General features: G+C 39.9%; 1 pseudogene; it reads left to right on the top strand.

The window, feature by feature from the left end:
• The first annotated feature begins 14,985 nt into the window (after nt 1–14,985).
• Nucleotides 14,986–17,137, top strand: LOC113773800 (annotated as a pseudogene).

Here is a 17,137-nt window from a genome sequence, read left to right as displayed (position 1 = left end):
TTTTTACGGACCTAACCATCACATACAAAACTCCTCTACCCTCTCTTTCTCTCCATCTCACGCCACTCTTTCTGTTCTTCTTCTCCATCAGTTTTTCTATCTTTTCTTCATTATCATATGGTCTTCATCTGTAATCCAAAATCTCTTGAAAAAAAAAGATCTAAAGTAGATCTAAATGGATTAATAGTGGGCAAATATCTTCAGTGGGCAAATTGTTCAACAAGATCTCCACGAGAAAGATCTCTAAGAAAAATTGAAGAAAACCCTCAATCTCAGCATTGGTGATGTGTTGATTTGAACTGTCGTGGCTCTGGAATTATGGATGAATTCCTATAATTGGAGTGAAAAGGGATCAGTTCTGATTTGTTGGTTTTTTGTATTGATTACGATGACGAGATAGTCGGGATTAAAGATTGAATCTCAAATGGACTTATGGCATTGTAAGCATTTGAGATTTTTTGGACTGCATTTGAATTCTCTGGGATGCAAATGTGTGGCTTTGGTTGTCATTGTTTTGGTTCTTAGAGCCGTCCTAATATCTCCTTTCGCTGGTTTTGGAAGGATAGAACAGAACAAGCTGGTATTTTTCCGTAACAATTCTTTGCCACAAAATCTGCAATTACAGATTGGAAACCCAAATCCAAGACTTTATAGGCTTTGTGATTTAACATTATTCTGATTTTATCCAACTAATAAATTAGCTTATGGAAAAATGAAAAAATGGATAATTTATGGAGGAAAGCCATAAAGAGCTGGTGTTTTATTGGAGAACGGGTTTATTTTTATTTTATCCGATAAATAAATTTGTTTATGGAAAAATGGGCACTCTGTTCTTATAATGGAGGAAAGCCATAAAGAACTGGTGTTTTATTGAAAAACGGGTTTATTTTTATTTTATCCAATAAATAAATTTGTTTATGGAAAAATGGGTACTCTGTTCTTATAATGGAGGAAAGCCATAAAGAGCTGGTTTTTTATGGGAAAGTGATACTTTAATAATATTTTATGGGTCATTTCTTTTTTTTAAAAATATTTAATTTATCTTAAATAGATAACCTACCGATTTCCTTTTTGTAAGCATATTACTGTAACACTTTTTCAATTTTACTTACAAACATTGATATATTTATCATAAATTAAATATTTAAAAGTAAAATATTCATAAAGAGTCGGTACTTTAAATGCTTTATAAGAATTGTTATATCATGGGTAAATTTGGAATTTAATTGTATTTAATTCTGAAACACTCATCAAACCAAGCATCAAGAGTTGGAATGATGCTAATTCCAATGTGTGAACCAAGCTACATATTGGAATGAAAAGTTTAATTCCAAAATCAGAGTCTATGATTCCATTTCCATTTTCGATTCCAATTCCAATTTGTGAAACAAGCACCCCCTAAGATGTGCCTGAGATTACACCCTCGAACATATGCAATGCCTCTTGATAGTCAAAATGTATATTTAGTACGCTTAACCTATCAGCAAAAAATCCATTTAACATTCCAAAAACGAAAGTGTATAATAATTGAACAAAGTTTGATACACTTATAGGAAGAAGGGTTTTTATCACTTTACCCCCTTGACGTTTGGTGCCACTATTAATTTTCTCCATAACGTTATCTTTTAATCACTTTATCCCAAGACCAACGGTCAAATTTAACGGAGTTTGTTAATTAAAATGAAAAGACATATTTAACCCTTAAAATTATTATCACTTTACCCCCATAAACTATAGTCTCATTATCAATTTACCCCGTAGAGTTATTTTTTTAAACAATTTATTCTACCATTAAACCAACTTAACAAGTTAAAAAATCTAGAAGAAAGTACCCTCCTCTTTATATAATAAAAATAATAAAAATTTAGAGTGACTCTTCTTATTTAGTATCAAGAAAGAAAGTCAAAATATTAATTTCTTTCTTCTTGGCAATCTTATTAATATTAAAAATTAGAAAGATCGAAAGGGGGAAGGAGAGATAGAGAGAGAGAGAGAGAGCTCAATTCTTTTTTTAGAAAATACAAATAAAAAAGAATTAGATACTTTTATTATTTTAAAATTATTTCAATTTGCTGTTTATCACCATATTTCAATTCTAATCCCAACAACCTTAAATTAATACGATAATGTTAGACTTTTTTTCTTTGTAAAATCTAATTTTCTGTCTCCTTCTTTCCTATCTCTTTTTCTTTTAATAGTATTAATAAGTGTGAAAAAAGAAATTTGAGAAAATTCTTTTATTTTTATATTTTTTTATTTCTAAAAGTGAAAAAAAAAAGAATAATCATTCTAAATTTTTTATTTTTAATTATATATATAAGGGTAAATATATTTTTAAAAAAATTTACCATAGTTGTTAGATTAATGATGAAGTAAAATGCAGAGAAAATAATGTTAGGAATTAAATCGATTATATTACTATAATTTAAAGGAATATAGTAATAATAACAGTGTAGTAATGCTATAGAATAAAAGGGTATTTTTATCCAAAATTTTCTTAATATGTTGAGTTGAATTACTTATGGGGGTGAAGTGACTAAAAAATAACGTTAGGGGGTAAACTGATAGTAGTAATATAGTTTACGGGATAAAAGTGATAATAATCCTTTGCTCACGTTTATACTTGTACCATTGTCTTTTGGGTAATTATCACTTTACCCCCTTAACGTTTGATACTATTATCAATTTCTCCCTTAACGTTATCTTTTAGTCATTTTATCCCCAAGACTAACGGTCAAATTTAACGGAGTCTGTTAATTAAAGTAAAAAGACAAGTATAGCCCTTAAAGTTATTATCATTTTACCCCCATAAACTATAGTTTCATTATCAATTTACCTCATAGAGTTATTTTTTAAGCAATTTATCCCATCATTAAACCAATTTAGCAAGTTAAAAAACTTTAGAAGAAAGTATCCTCCTTTTTGTATAATAAAAATAATAAAAAAATTAAAATGACTCTTCTCCTCTTTAATATCAAGAAAAAAGTCAAAGTATTAATTTATTTTTTCTTGACAATCTTATTAATATTAAAAAAATAGAAAGATCGAAAGGGAGAGGAAGAGGGGGAGAGAGAGAGAGATAAAGAGAAAGAGCTCAATTCTTTTTTTTTAGAAAATACAAATAAGAAAGAATTAAATACTTTTATTATTTTAAAATTCTTTTACTTAACTATTTACCATTAGATTTCAATTCTAATCCCAACATCCTTAAATTAATACGATAATGTTAGATTTTTTTTCTTTGCAAAATCTAATTTTCTATTTCCTTCTTTCCTATCTCTTTTTCTTTTCATAGTATTAATAAGTGTGAAAAAAGAAATTTGAGAAAATTCTTTTATTTTTATATTTTTGGATCTCTTAAAGTGAAAAAAAGGAAGAATAATCATTCTAAATTTTTTATTTTTAATTATATATATAAGGGTAAATATATTTAAAAATTGTTAACCATAGTTGTTAGATTAACGATGAAGTAAAATGCTAAGAAAATAATGTTAGGAATTAAATCGATTATATCACTATAATTTAAAAGAATAAAGTAATAATAACAGTGTAGTAATGCTATAGAATAAAAAGGTATTTTTGTCCAAAATTTTTTAACATGTTGAATTGAATTACTTATGGGGGTGAAGTAACTAAAAGATAACGTTAGCGGGTAAACTGATAGTAGTGATATAGTTTAAGAGGGTAAAGTGATAATAACCCTTGTCTTTTCTTTCTATTTGTTTTGTCAACGCGCAAAATTATTTTCATTATACTGGTGAAAAAGAATAAAATATTTTACAAATTTTTCAAGTTTATCTAGAAAATGTTCCTACTTTTAACAGAAACTATGTAATGTAAGAAAGGTTTACTAATTTCATAGTAAACACAAGCACTATATCAAAAAGGCCAAAAAAGCTTCATTTTATTGTGCTTTAGTTAGGAGTATTTTACTATTAATGATGGGAATAGTGAGCTTAGTGCAAATTTTAAAACAACAAGCAATGTGTACTTGATTATGGTAATTCTTAAGGTAGATCAAATTAATATGATAAATTTATGCCATCGAGGAGTAAGTTTTAATCATTTATGAAATGATAATTTTAACAGTTTGTGTACCACTAGCCTTTAAACTTAAGATTGCTATAAGATGATATTTTTAGCAGATTACATAATATTTATCCATAAAAACTTAAGATTATTCTTATCAATCTTACTAATTCTTGTTATGAGTAAGCTTCACAAGTATAATATTAAGTTTCTACAATATAAAGTAATAAGCATAGTTAGTAAAATATGGGATGGATATAATATGAAATATAATACATACCTCTATTATACATTATTAAAAGCTGAACGCAAAAGATATGAGTTCGACAAAAAATTTGTATAAATCCATATGTGAATAATACGAATATATTTAAGAGTTAAGGAACTAAAATAATAGGCAAATTACTACGATTCTTAAAGATTATTTACATTAATATAACCTTAACTCCTATTCTGGTGTCTCAGACAGTAAATTCATTAAAAACTTGGTGACCTTATTATGTTCATATACAAAAATTGTGATATATAGACAAGTGATATTTCATATATAACTATTGTTATTGTTATCCAAATTTTCAAAATAATTGAATTATAATTCAAAAATTATTACATGTTTTATACGGTTATATGAAAAATATAAGTATTTTTCAGAGTAGTTTTAAAATGTATTATAAAATATAAATTTTTTTTAAAATTATATGTACAATAATTTATTATATGGATATAACACGATTTATTAACTAGAATACCAAGTTTCATTCATTAATCAATTCTTTCTTCTACTAACAGAACTTGCCTTTCAATTGCAAAATCTTATCATTATTTCAAATAAACTTTCCAATGCCAGTTTGATGTAAGTTTTTCAAGTGGAATAGTAAATTTATGCAATAAACTAGTAAGTTTTAGTCACTAATCAAATTTACTATCTTATATGTAAAATTTACCATTTATCTATAAAAGCATACTATTACTTGAACTAAACTTACTCCTGATAATAAGGTAAGTTTAGGCTATAAAGTAATAATTTATTTCTTTGAAAAAGTAAGTTTCATATTTATTCTAATTTACCTTTCGAGACACAAAAGTTACTAATTTTTTTATGTTAACTTACTATTTCAAATGAGAAATTTATCACCAAATTATCCTATTTAGGTGGAGGTGTTTAATAGGTAATCAAATGGTTAAAAACTGTCTCGTTATAGATACTGAAGCATTTTCCTTAAATGTGATCAATTGTTAGATGACGTCAAGTTTTAAAAGAATAATGGGGAAAGCGAACCATGCTTAAAATACTGTCACGAGAAAGCAAATTGAAAGTGCCAAGCAACATAAATAGTTCCAACTTCATATATATGATCCATGAGTAGAGAAAAATTAACAATACAATTTTCATCAAGTAGAACTCTGATCATCGAAACAAATCTTATCTGCAGTTTGATCAGTCTTAGAGCAAATCTCGTTTTCTGTCCAGTTTTATATGGCTTAGAGGGTGAGAAAAAGTTATTATCTTGCAGGAAATATAATATTCAAGATCGAGAGTGCTTCTTGGAAAAAGAATACAAAGTGTTCTTTTCATATTATTGCACTTGACGGCATGCTACTGTTGATTGGTAACTCTTCCAAAGTACTAAATTAACAAAGCAATGGCTGCCCGAGTATGTTAACATCATGGGAAATGCCTAAAAGATGCCTAAATGGTAATCGAATCTTAGTTAGCATTGTTTCAAAAATTACAAATGTCAACTGAAGAGGTGATTTTTGGCTTTAATGAGCTGTACCAAAATGCGGGAGTGACTTCCTGGAGTGGATACTGCTCCTCCGGAATCACCTGCTCAAAATATAAGATGTGGGGCTGAATCCCCCGATATTTCTCCGACAATCTAGTTAGTATAGATTGGAGGGAAATTAGAATGTTCCTTAGAGAGTAGTAGTTCTTACATAGCACTTTTTTTCGTCCCCTTTTTTCTGAGTGAGATTCCTGTATTTATAGGGGACAATTGGGAAGGAATGGCGGTATGATTCAACTTCCTAGATCCTGACAAACTGAGCATGTCAGTCTGTCCCGACAGGTCTGTCAGATAGGCCTTATCAGATGTCTTATTCCCCCTCAGGTGTCAGTTTGTGACCGGACCTCAGCCGTCCCATCAGGCACAGTGGGATTTCAGGGCGATCACCACGATGCCTAAGGTGACCGGGATGGATAAGGGGACCTCAGTAATGTAGTCCTCAGCTCGGTAAAGGGAGGCCAAGGTAGAGGTCGAGGTTGGGGCCCGGCTTACCGGAGCCGGGCCGAAACGATCATTCTCAATAAGCCCCCCCAAGTCTCGGGAAGAAGCGGATCACTGTGTCTTCCGGGGCTTTCATGTAAGTACAACGGGTCATTAACGGGTCAAGAGGGGATGACACATCAACTGCAAGTGGGTAAGATAAGGTAAGGGGTGATGAGACGGCCGTCAGTCATAATGACTGTGTGAAAGAACGCGTGACAAAAGGTCAAGATGACAGCTGATCATAAATGAGGAGAGAGGGCGCGTCCTTGGAGAACTCGAGGGACGCTGCCCTTTCATTTTCCCTTATACTTGTATAAATAGGGGGTTCTTCCTCACCATTAAACTTTTTACCGTGAGAATTTATAGCAACCCCTATAGTAAGTCGTCTGAGGCCAGAGCGAGTATTCGAAGTAAGGAAGCATACCCGAACTGTGTCAACTACTCACCCCAGCCCTTCTTCTTTCATAAACAGTAAGTTTCACCTCTTCTTTTACTTTCTGTACTATGGCTCGAGTAGCCCGTACGCATAAAGAGACAGTCAGGCCAAGCTACGATCCGGCGGAGAGGCCCGACCCAACTGAAGAGGAAGAGAGTTCCTCCACCCCGGGGGAGGAAACAGCCGAGGTGTCCGGCGGGGGTGAAACCTCACCAGATCAGAGCCAAGAAGGATCCGAGGTGTTGTACAACGACGCTCTCGAATCCGAAGTGTCCCAAGACGAGGGGATGCAGGAGTCGGCCACCCTTCTAGATCTCTCAGCGATAGACTTCGGCCAACTCGTCTTTTTCAACAGTGTCATCGACCAGGCTGCGGCAAATGAGGTGATCCGCAAGTACCCCTTCCGTCAGCATTACAGTATTTATACTCTCAGGGCGAACCAAACAGTCGAGCGGCCCCCAAAAGGAAGAGTGACCATCTACACGGACCAATTGAAAGTCATGTTGAGGATGCCCACTATAAGTTTCTTCTGGAACTACCTCAGATACCGGAGTGTGAGGATCACCCAGTTGGTTCCGAACTCGGTCCGGATTCTCGTCGGGTTCGAGATGCTGTACCGAGAGCAAGGATTGACTCCCACAGTCAACCTCTTCCGTAGTTGTTATACCATCAAGAACAGCGCGAGTAAAAAAGGATGATTCTACTTCGGGAACCGAAATAAGAATGTACCGAAATTGGTGGTGGACGCTCCTTCTTCAATAAAGAAGTGGAAGCACAATTTTCTCTTCGTCCCCGCCGAGGACTTTCCCAGAGGCTTTTAGTGGAGGTCGCATACCTCGACCAAGGATCCTTTCCCGGGTCAGCATGAAGAGGAGAATTTTTGCAAACTTTTCGAGTTGGGTTTCAGGATCAACAGTTTGGCATATTCCGAGGCGGTCCTTGTACACGGCGGGATCAGCCGAGCTCTTATCAGCTTGGATCGTCCTCCCTACTTCTCTGCTCGGCTCAAAAAATATTGTATCTTTCAATTCATTACTTTATTTTTTCTTTTCCTTGATTCTAAGTAGTAATCCCACTTCATTGTGCAGTGGTGAGGGTTTCAGATCTGATCACCTTGGACACAGCTGCGGTGGCCAAGAGGCCACAGAAGAGGAAGGCCCCTGCCCAGTCCTCGGGAGCACAAAAGAAGAAAAGCATCCCTGGTGCCTCGGCCAGCACGCCACTAACGGTCATCCTTGAGGATACTTCCCGGATTTCGGCCATTCCGGAAGGAGTGGCTACCCGAGGCGTGACCATCGCTTCTCCTCCTCCTGGTTGGAGGAAGTAGATTCAGACGCCCGAGGCACCAGTCACGGGGTCATTCCTTTGGAACAGCACTTCGTTCAACCCCAACCTGAAGGGGAAGATAAGAGGCACCCCTGTTGGCACTGATGCCCGGTGTGGGATGTGAGTGTCAATGATCGGTGCAAGGATCCCAGAGTGGTCCACCACCTTTTGGTCCACTCTAGTCTGCCAAGGGACCACGCCTACTCCAAGAAGCTCACTTCTGACGAGCTGATGCGAAGCATTTCAGTAGCGTGGGTTTCTACTTCAGCCTTCCTCTTCGAGTTGATACAGAGATACATGAATCTGGTCAAAAATCAGCCCTCGATCGAGCTCATGGACAAGGTATCCCGGCTGGAGAAGGAGCTGAAGAAGAAAAGGCACAGCTCCTCAAGCAGCGGGACACTGCGGTGATCAAGATGGAGCAATCCGAGGCCACCATGAATTCCTTGAAGACTGCCTTGAAAAAAGAAAAGAATCGATGACTTGAAGAAGAACAGTCTTCAAGGAAAGCTATTGAGAAGGCTGGCAGCTCGGCTGTAGAGGAATTTCGCACCTTCGAGGCATTCATGCATGTTTTCGGCGAGCTGACCGTGCCGAACTTCATGTTCAGCTATATCTCGGCTATTCTGGATGTGGCTCCCCACCTCTCCTCAGAACAGCTAGACACGTTCAAGGATAAGACCAGTTATAATGAGGATGCTAAGGAGCTGTGTGATCGCATGGTTGAGGGCATCCAGGCCGGAAAGAATTTGATCAAAGTTCATGAAAAATTCAATCATGAAATGATCGAGTTCGAACTGGTACTGGATGGGGATGAGCTCGGCAGAGCTGTTGGAGAAGATGAGCTCAACGGAGCTACTGAAGGAGAAGGCTCGGGCGGAGCTGAAGAAGGTGGAGCCGAAGTGGGTGGCTCTTAGACGAGCTCCTTAGTTCGGCGTTTTGTACCTGTCTTTTCATTATTTGTAATAGAATAGTTGCACTCTCAATAAAAAGTCACTTCTTCTATCACATTTCTACTTGTCTTTTCCATTTCTTTTCTACTTGTCTTGTCCCCTTATTTTCTTAACATTACTAATTTTCTTGAACAACACGAAGTAGTGATGTTAAGAAAATAATTAAGTAAACAGAAGACAAATTGCAAGTAATCTTGAATGGAATATCAACAATTTATGGAAAATACAACTTAAGGTTTTCGGCATGCCAAGTTTTGGGTACTAGAATACCATCTCGGTAAGCCAACTTACAATAACCATTCTGACTAGCATCAATTAGGCGATATGGCCCCTCCCACCTCGGAGTCAATTTGCCCTGGGGTTCAGCTCGGCTGACTGAGTTCTTTCGCAGGACGAGGTCTCCCGGGCTGAGTCGAAGGTGTCTGACACGGACATTGTAGTAACTAGTCAGGATATTGTTATACAAGGCAACTCGGGCTGCTACGGCATCTCTCTTCTCCTTGACGAGATTGAGATCCATTGTTCGCTCTTATTCATTTGTCTCGGCAGTGAAAGGGGCCATCCGAGAGCTCGGAGTGAGGAATTCAACGAGAACCACTGCTTCGGACCCGTAGGTTAAGAAAAATAGAGTTTCCTGAGTAGCAGATCTTGGCATGGTCCGATAAGACCACAGCACACTGGGGAGTTCATCCACCCAATAAGATCCGAGCTGATGTAACATACTTTCAAGGCCATGAAGAATTGTTCGGTTGAAGTTTTCGACATGTCCATTGGTTTAGGGGTGTCCTACCGAGATGAAGTGTTGTCTGATCCAAAGGTTTTCGCACCACGCCTTTAAAGGGTTATCCGCAAATTACTTCTCATTTGTCCGAGATGATGACTCGTGGTAAATCGAAACGATAGATCACACACTTTCAGAAGAATTTTTAAACAGTCAGGCCGGTTATGCTGCGTAAGGGCTTGACTTCAACTCACTTTGTGAAGGAATCGACAACCACTACCACATAGGCATGATTGCCTACGGTCCTAGAGAAGGGTCCAATAATATCTGTGCCCCACTGCTCAAAAAGCCATGGGAACGTGATGGGAACCATAAGATTAGTTAGCTGATGATGTTTCGAGGCGTGGTACTGGCAAGAAGAACAACAAAGTACTAGGAGTTGGGCATCTCGCCAGATGATTGGCTAAAAATAGCCAAGTAGTAAGGCCTTCTTGACGAACATCCATTAGCCGACATGCGCTCCGCACAGTCCTTCATGTATCTTTCGAAGGGCGTTTTCTTCTTTTTCAGCGATGACGCATCGCAACCACGGGCCAAGATAAGATATTTTGTAAAGACTGTCGTCGCGGAGCGCATATCGAGCAGTTTTGTGCTGAATTTTCCTCGCTTTAACTTTGTCGTCTGGAAGAATGCCTTGACCCAAGAATCTGATTAGAGGATTCATCGAGGTGTCCACCGAACTCACCGGTTAGACTTTGTCTTCCAAGTAGTCTGGTTCGGCTAAAACCTCCACAAGAATCGTCTTATGGACTACGGAAAACGAGGTGGTGGTCAACCGGAACAGCGCATCGGTCCGCTTATTTTGGGATCGAGGTATTTTTTGAATTTCAAAAGACTCGAAATAGGCCGCCAACTGGTAGATTTTGGAGAGGTACCGTTGCATGGTTTCCTTCCTGGCTTCATATTCCCCCAGTACTTGGCATGCGACGAGTTGGGAGTCACTATAGACGGAGATACGTCGAGCACCAAGTCTGCGAGCTAATTGCAAGCCCGCAATGACAGCCTTGTACTCAGCTTCATTATTGGAGGCGAAGAAATCAAATCGCAGGGCATATGAGCATGTTTCCTCGTGAGAATCTTCAAGGAGCAATCCAACTCCACTGCCATCATTGTTAGACGACCCGTTAGACGACCCATCCACGTACAACGTCCACTGTTGAGGCTCGGCGCTGGCCGAGGTGGCTTCTTCGCTCACAGGAAAGGTGAGTTCGGTCAAAAAATCTGCTAGGACCTGGGCTTTAATGGCAGTTCGAGACTCATATGTTAGGTCATATTCTCCTATCTCAATGGCTCACTTGGTGAGACGCCCAGAAGCTTCAGTTTGTGACAAGATCTGCCTAATGGGCTGATCTGTTCTCACACGTATGGGGTGAGTCAGAAAATAAGGTTTCAACCTAAGGGCTATGTGGATGAATCCCAACATGAGCTTTTCGGCTTGGGTGTACCGAGTCTCTGCCCCGCGGAGGACTCGGCTAACGTAGTAAACTGACACTTGGGTACCATTATCTTGGATTAGCACTGCACTCACTACCTCCTCAGCAGCAGATAGGTAAAGATATAACATCTCTCCAGCCTGTTGCGAGGTAAGAGTAGGGAGGTAGTGCAGGTACTCCTTTATTTGCTCAAAAGCTTGTTGACACATTTCAGTCCAGGAGAACTTGTCAGTCTTCTTTAATACTTTGAAGAAGGGCAGAACCTTGGCAGCAGATTGTGATAAGAACCAGTTCATAGCTGCTAGCTTTCCCGTCAGTCTTTGTACATCTCGGGGGCTGCTAGGTGAAGACATCTTTTGAATCGCCTTCACTTTGTTAGGATTGGCTTCTATACCTCGGCGTGACACCAGATATCCTAAGAATTTTTTTGAAATCACATCAAATACGCACTTCTTAGGATTTAGCATCATCCTAGTGTCGCGGAGGACCTCCCTCACGTCGAATAAGAACGCCGAGGTGTGCTTGCTTTTTAGGAGGATGTCATCCACGTAGGTTTCGACATTCCTACCTATTTGGGATTTAAAAACTCGATTGATTAGTCTCTGATACGTCATCCCGGTATTATTCAGGTCGAAAGGTATGATTGTGTAATAGTAGATTCCTTGATCTGTAAAGAAAGCCATTTTCTCCTGATCCTCTTCACTCATTCCGATCTGATGGTAGCCTTTAAAAGCATCTAGAAAACAGAGGATTTCGTAACCTATTGTTGAATCGACCAATGCATCGATCCTCGGTAGCGGGTAGCAATCCTTTGAGCAAGCCTTGTTCAGATCATGAAATCTATACACATTCACCACCCCCGGTGTCCTTCTTAACCATGACAGGGTTAGATAGCCATGTGGGATATTGCACCTCCTTGATCATCCGCACCGACAAGAGTTTGTCTACCTCTTCGACCACGGCTTTGTTGCGTTCTGGGCCGAAATGCCTCCTTTTTTACTTAACAGGTTTAGCACGTGGGTCAACATTCAGTTCATGCAGCATAAGATGGTGGAATACTCCCACAACTTGCTCGGTAGTCCAGGCAAAAATATCCTGGTATTCTTTAAGAAGGTTGACCATTTCGCCTTTGAGAGGCCCAGGTAACCCAGTGCCGATGCGGATGGTTTGATCAGGGTTTGAAGGATCCAGGGAAACTTCTTCCACCTTGTCTCCGATCTCTAGTCTTTGAGGCTTCCCGGATTGTTGAGAATCTATGTAGTCTACCGAGAGAATGCTAGACCTCTTACCCTCAATTTTCGTCTCGACCGTCGAAGAGGACGCAGCCTGCAGGATAGTTAGGTAGCATTCCCGTGCTGCGCAAACACCGCTGCTCACCACGGTGATGCCTGAGGGAGTTGATAACTTGAAACTTAGGCGGTACGTTGAGTACACAACCTGCAAAGCATTTAGGGTGGGTCGACCCATGAGCAGATTGTAAGGGGAATCAACTTTGACTACAACGAAATTGATGGGTACGGTTCGGCACCGAGGATGGCATCCTACGGTCACCATTAGCAAAATCATCCCCTCCAGGTGGACCATGTGTCCCTCGAACCCTACTAGAGGAGTTCTTACGGGTGTGAGCTGATTCCTGATCAATTTCAGACTTTCGAAAGTTCAGTAATATATTACGTCTACCGAACTTCCAGGGTCGACGTACATCTTTTTCGCGATATAGTTGTTGATGAGTACTTCTATCACAGGGCCTCATGACTATAGGAAGCAGTCGGGACGGGATCACTTGGGCCATATGTGATTGTCTCGGTAAGGCGAGAGCTTGTTTTGGCCTGATCCGGATTAACATGTCTGTAGATCTTCTTTCGAGAGTTTTGACTATCCCCTCCCGTCGGACCTCTGGCTATGTTGTCGATGACTCCGGCAATATTTGGCCAGTAACCTGGCCTATGACCTGGGGACTCGTCTCAGAGAGGTCTTCTCGTCTCCCTAAGAACCTCAGGAGGTCGGCAACTACTCCTCTATCCCAGCCGATCATCTCGTCATTGGTCACCTCGCCTTTCGCGACGGGATTCACTTCTGTTATAACTCCCGTCTCGGCGGATGAACTGTTTCAGGTGCCCCTACTTGATGAAGTGCTTTATCTCCCTTTTCAGATCAATGCAGTTCTCAGTCTCGTGCTCAACAACTCGGTGGTATAGGCAGTAAATGCTAGAGATCCTTTTTTCTCTCTTTCCGTACATCTTTTGAGGGGCACATCTGAGGTTGTTCTGCTCCATCACAGAGAGTACGCCAGATTGGCTAGCATTCAAGGGGGTCAGCTCAAAATCTGGGATGGATGACTTTCCCTTGGTTATTCTGTGGAAAACGCTCCGACGATCTTGGCTGGGATTTTGGAGACCGCTACCGGTGCCAGTCTCATTTCGGCTTGATTCCTTCTTCCTTCGAAAATCAGATCCTGAGCGAGCCACTTGGGCTTCTCTCTTCATGCGGTTCAGGTTTTCGGTCTGTATGTCTTTTCCGACCTTCTGTTAGAGCTCCTGAAGCATGCGGGAATATTTTTTATGTACTCCGGTGTTAAACACTCCGAAGATAAGTCCATTGGTGAAGGCGGCTATAGTTACCTGCTCATTAGGATCAGGTATCTGCACGCTTTCATCATAGAATCTTTGTACATAAGAACGGAGGGACTCCCTCGAATTCTACTGTATGTTTAGCAGATAAGCCGAAGTCTTAGTCGTTGGTCAGGAGGACACAAATCGGTAGATGAATTTGCCACCAGTTCTCTCAGGGAGGAAATGCTCCTAGATTCAAGACCACAGAATCATTTTCGAGCTGTTCCTTGCAAGAATACTGGGAAGGGCCGACAAATCAAAGGGTCGGGGACATAGTATAATCGAAAGGCCAAAATGAAGGCGTGGTGGTGATTCTCAGGGTCACCTCGGCCATCGTAGGACGGTAGCGTGGGGAGTTTGAAGTTAGAAGGGAGTCTCTCCTCGTTAATATCATCTGTAAAAGGTAGATCCCTCATGTAATCCACTTCTAACCTTCTCGGGAGCCGAGATTCTTTCTCAACTCGCTTTCTCAGTAGACCCCGTGAGAACACCTTAGAAATGAAGGCAATTCTAGAAGTAGTCTTGGATGAGACTCGCTTTGCGGTGCTACTAACAGTGTGTCTCCCATCAGATTCTTCTTCGGATGGGACCTCGGGAGACTCATCCGATCTTCTCTTGGAGGACTCAACTTTTTGTTTGCCTTGTCTCTTGAAATATCTTCCCAACTCTTCAAAGATGTTAGGGTTCTCAACCACGAATTCAGCCATTCGAGTCATGGCTTCTCCGTTAGTAGGCTGAGCCTTAGGAAACCCTTGTCCTTCAAAAACATTTTCTTGTAGGGTTGGAGCACTGGGCTCAGCCCCGATGGTGAGAACCTTCCTGCTCCTAGAACGTGTAGGTTTCATTCTTTGATGTCTTCAAAGTTCCCACAGACGGCACCAATTGAAGAGGTGATTTTCGACTTTAATGAGCTGTACCAAAATGCGGGAGTGACTTCCTGGAGTGCGTACTGCTCCTCGGGAATCACCTGCTCAAAATATAAAAGGTGGGACTGAATCCCCCGGTATTCCTCCGACGATCTAGTTAGTATAGATTGGAGTGAAATTAGAATGTTCCTTAGAGAGTAGTAGTTCTTACAGAGCAATTTTTTTGTCCCCTTTTTTCTGAGTGAGATTCCTGTATTTATAAGGGACAATTGAGAAGGAATGACGGTAGGATTCAACTTCTTAGGTCCTAACAAATTGAGCATGTCAGTCTGCCCCGACAGGTCTGTCAGACAGGCCTTATCAGATGTCTTGTTCCCCCTCAGGTGTCAATTTGTGACCGGACCTCAGCCGTCCCATCAGGCACAATGGGATTTCAAGGCGATCACCGCGATGACCGAGGTGACCGGGATGGATAAGGGGACCTCAGTAATGTAGTCCTCGACTCGGTAAGGGGAGGCCGGGGTGGAGGTCGAGGTTGGGGCCCGGCTCGAAACGACCACCCTCATCAACCATAGATAAAATTGCAAGTGACCTCATTACATTGCTGTCTCGACCTAATGTGCAATAAAAACTAGAATAATCCTACTTGTTCATTGTACTATAAGCAGTATTAACTACATAGTTAACCAAATTCAAATTCTCTGCTTGATAAATCTACTAGATTCACCAAGTTTTAATCATGGCTGATGTTCAAGGATACATCATTCTCTTACTCATTTGGCTCATTTCAACCATCTTTGTTCGAAAATTAATTAGAAATCGAACTTCTAATAACCTTCCTCCCAGTCCATTAGCCTTGCCAATTATCGAACACCTTCATCTGCTTTCTCCAGCACCTCACAGAGCTCTTTGGTTCCACGTATACTTTGGACCCTTACTTCACATATACTTTGGTTCCATTTCTTGTGTGGTTGCATCATCACCTGAGATTGCTAAAGAGTGCCTCAAAACTCATGAAATTTCCTTTTCCAACCGGCCTCAAATAGCTGCTATCAGCTACTTAACTTATGGCTCACAGGACTTTGCTTTCGCCCCTTATGGACCGTATTGAAAATTCATGAAAAAACTCTGAATGTCTGAACTTCTTGGAGGTCGGACCTTAGACCTAATGTTTCCTATTAGACATTCTGAAGTAAAGAATTTAATACAATCATTTGTAACGTATGCAAAAGCTAGCAAGGCAGTTGATATTCAAGCCGAGGTAATGAGAACAACGAATAATGTGATATCATGAGCAAAAAATGTTCTGGAAATGACTCTCAGGCCGTAGAAGTCAGGAAGGCGATTCAAGAGGGTTCTGAGCTCTGTGGGCAGTTTAACTTTTCTGACTTATTCTGGTTTTGTAAGAACTTGGATTTGCAGGGACTTGGAAAAAGGCTCAAGAGAGTTCGCGACAAGTATGATGAGATATTGAAAAAGATCATCCAGAAACACCAGGAGATTAGAAAGCAAAGCAACCTGTTGATGGTGAACCTGCCAAGGATCTTCCTGACATTTTACTTGATATATCAGAAGAAGAAAGCTCTGAGTTCAAATTGACAGAAGAGAACATTAAAGCTTTCATTCTGGTAATTTTGTATTATCTTGTCAATATTCATCTATATCAGTCATTAGTGACTACAAAATCATAACTGTAAAATGGACATCCGTCGAACTTCTTTGGTGCTATTTCCTAACATATTACAATCTAATTGATAATTTACTATGTTTGATCATTTACTGGTGGATCAGATACACCAGCTATTGCAGTGGAATGGGAACTGGCAGAGCTAATTAACCATCCATGTGTAATGGACAAAGTTGCACAAGAAATTGATTCTCTCGTTGGAAAATGTAGACTGGTAGAAGAATCAGATATTCCTAAACTTCCTTACCTTCAAGCCGTTGTTAAGGAAACACTAAGGCTTCATCCACCAGGCGGGCCATTCATTTTGAGAGAGTCAAGTGAGGACTGCAGTAGTGAGGGTTATCACATACCAGCAAAGACTAGACTACTAGTTAATGTTTATGCTATTTCCAGAGATCCCAAGTACTGGGAAAATCCTCATGACTTTCAACCACAAAGGTTTCTTATTGAAGAAAGGAACCTAAAAGGGCAATATGATATAAGGGGACAAAATTATCATTTCTTGCCATTTGGTAGCGGCCGAAGAGGCTGCCCTGGAATTTCACTGGCATTACAAGTTGTTCAAACAAGCCTTGCTGCTATGATCTAGTGTTTTGAATGGAAGGTTGATGGTAAAGAAGATGGCAAAATTGACATGGAAAAGGGGAAATGTGCAACTCTTCCCAGGGCTCATCCTTGGTTTGTGTCCCTGTTGCAAGGCTCAATCCACTCCTAGCAACTGGACCAATTGTTTCAAGGGATTAA

Source organism: Coffea eugenioides, chromosome 6, assembly GCF_003713205.1.
Source record: "Coffea eugenioides isolate CCC68of chromosome 6, Ceug_1.0, whole genome shotgun sequence".
NCBI classification, from domain to species: Eukaryota; Viridiplantae; Streptophyta; class Magnoliopsida; order Gentianales; family Rubiaceae; genus Coffea; species Coffea eugenioides.
The sequence above is the reverse complement of the archived record's forward strand: the minus strand, read 5'-3'. Positions and strand labels throughout refer to the sequence as shown.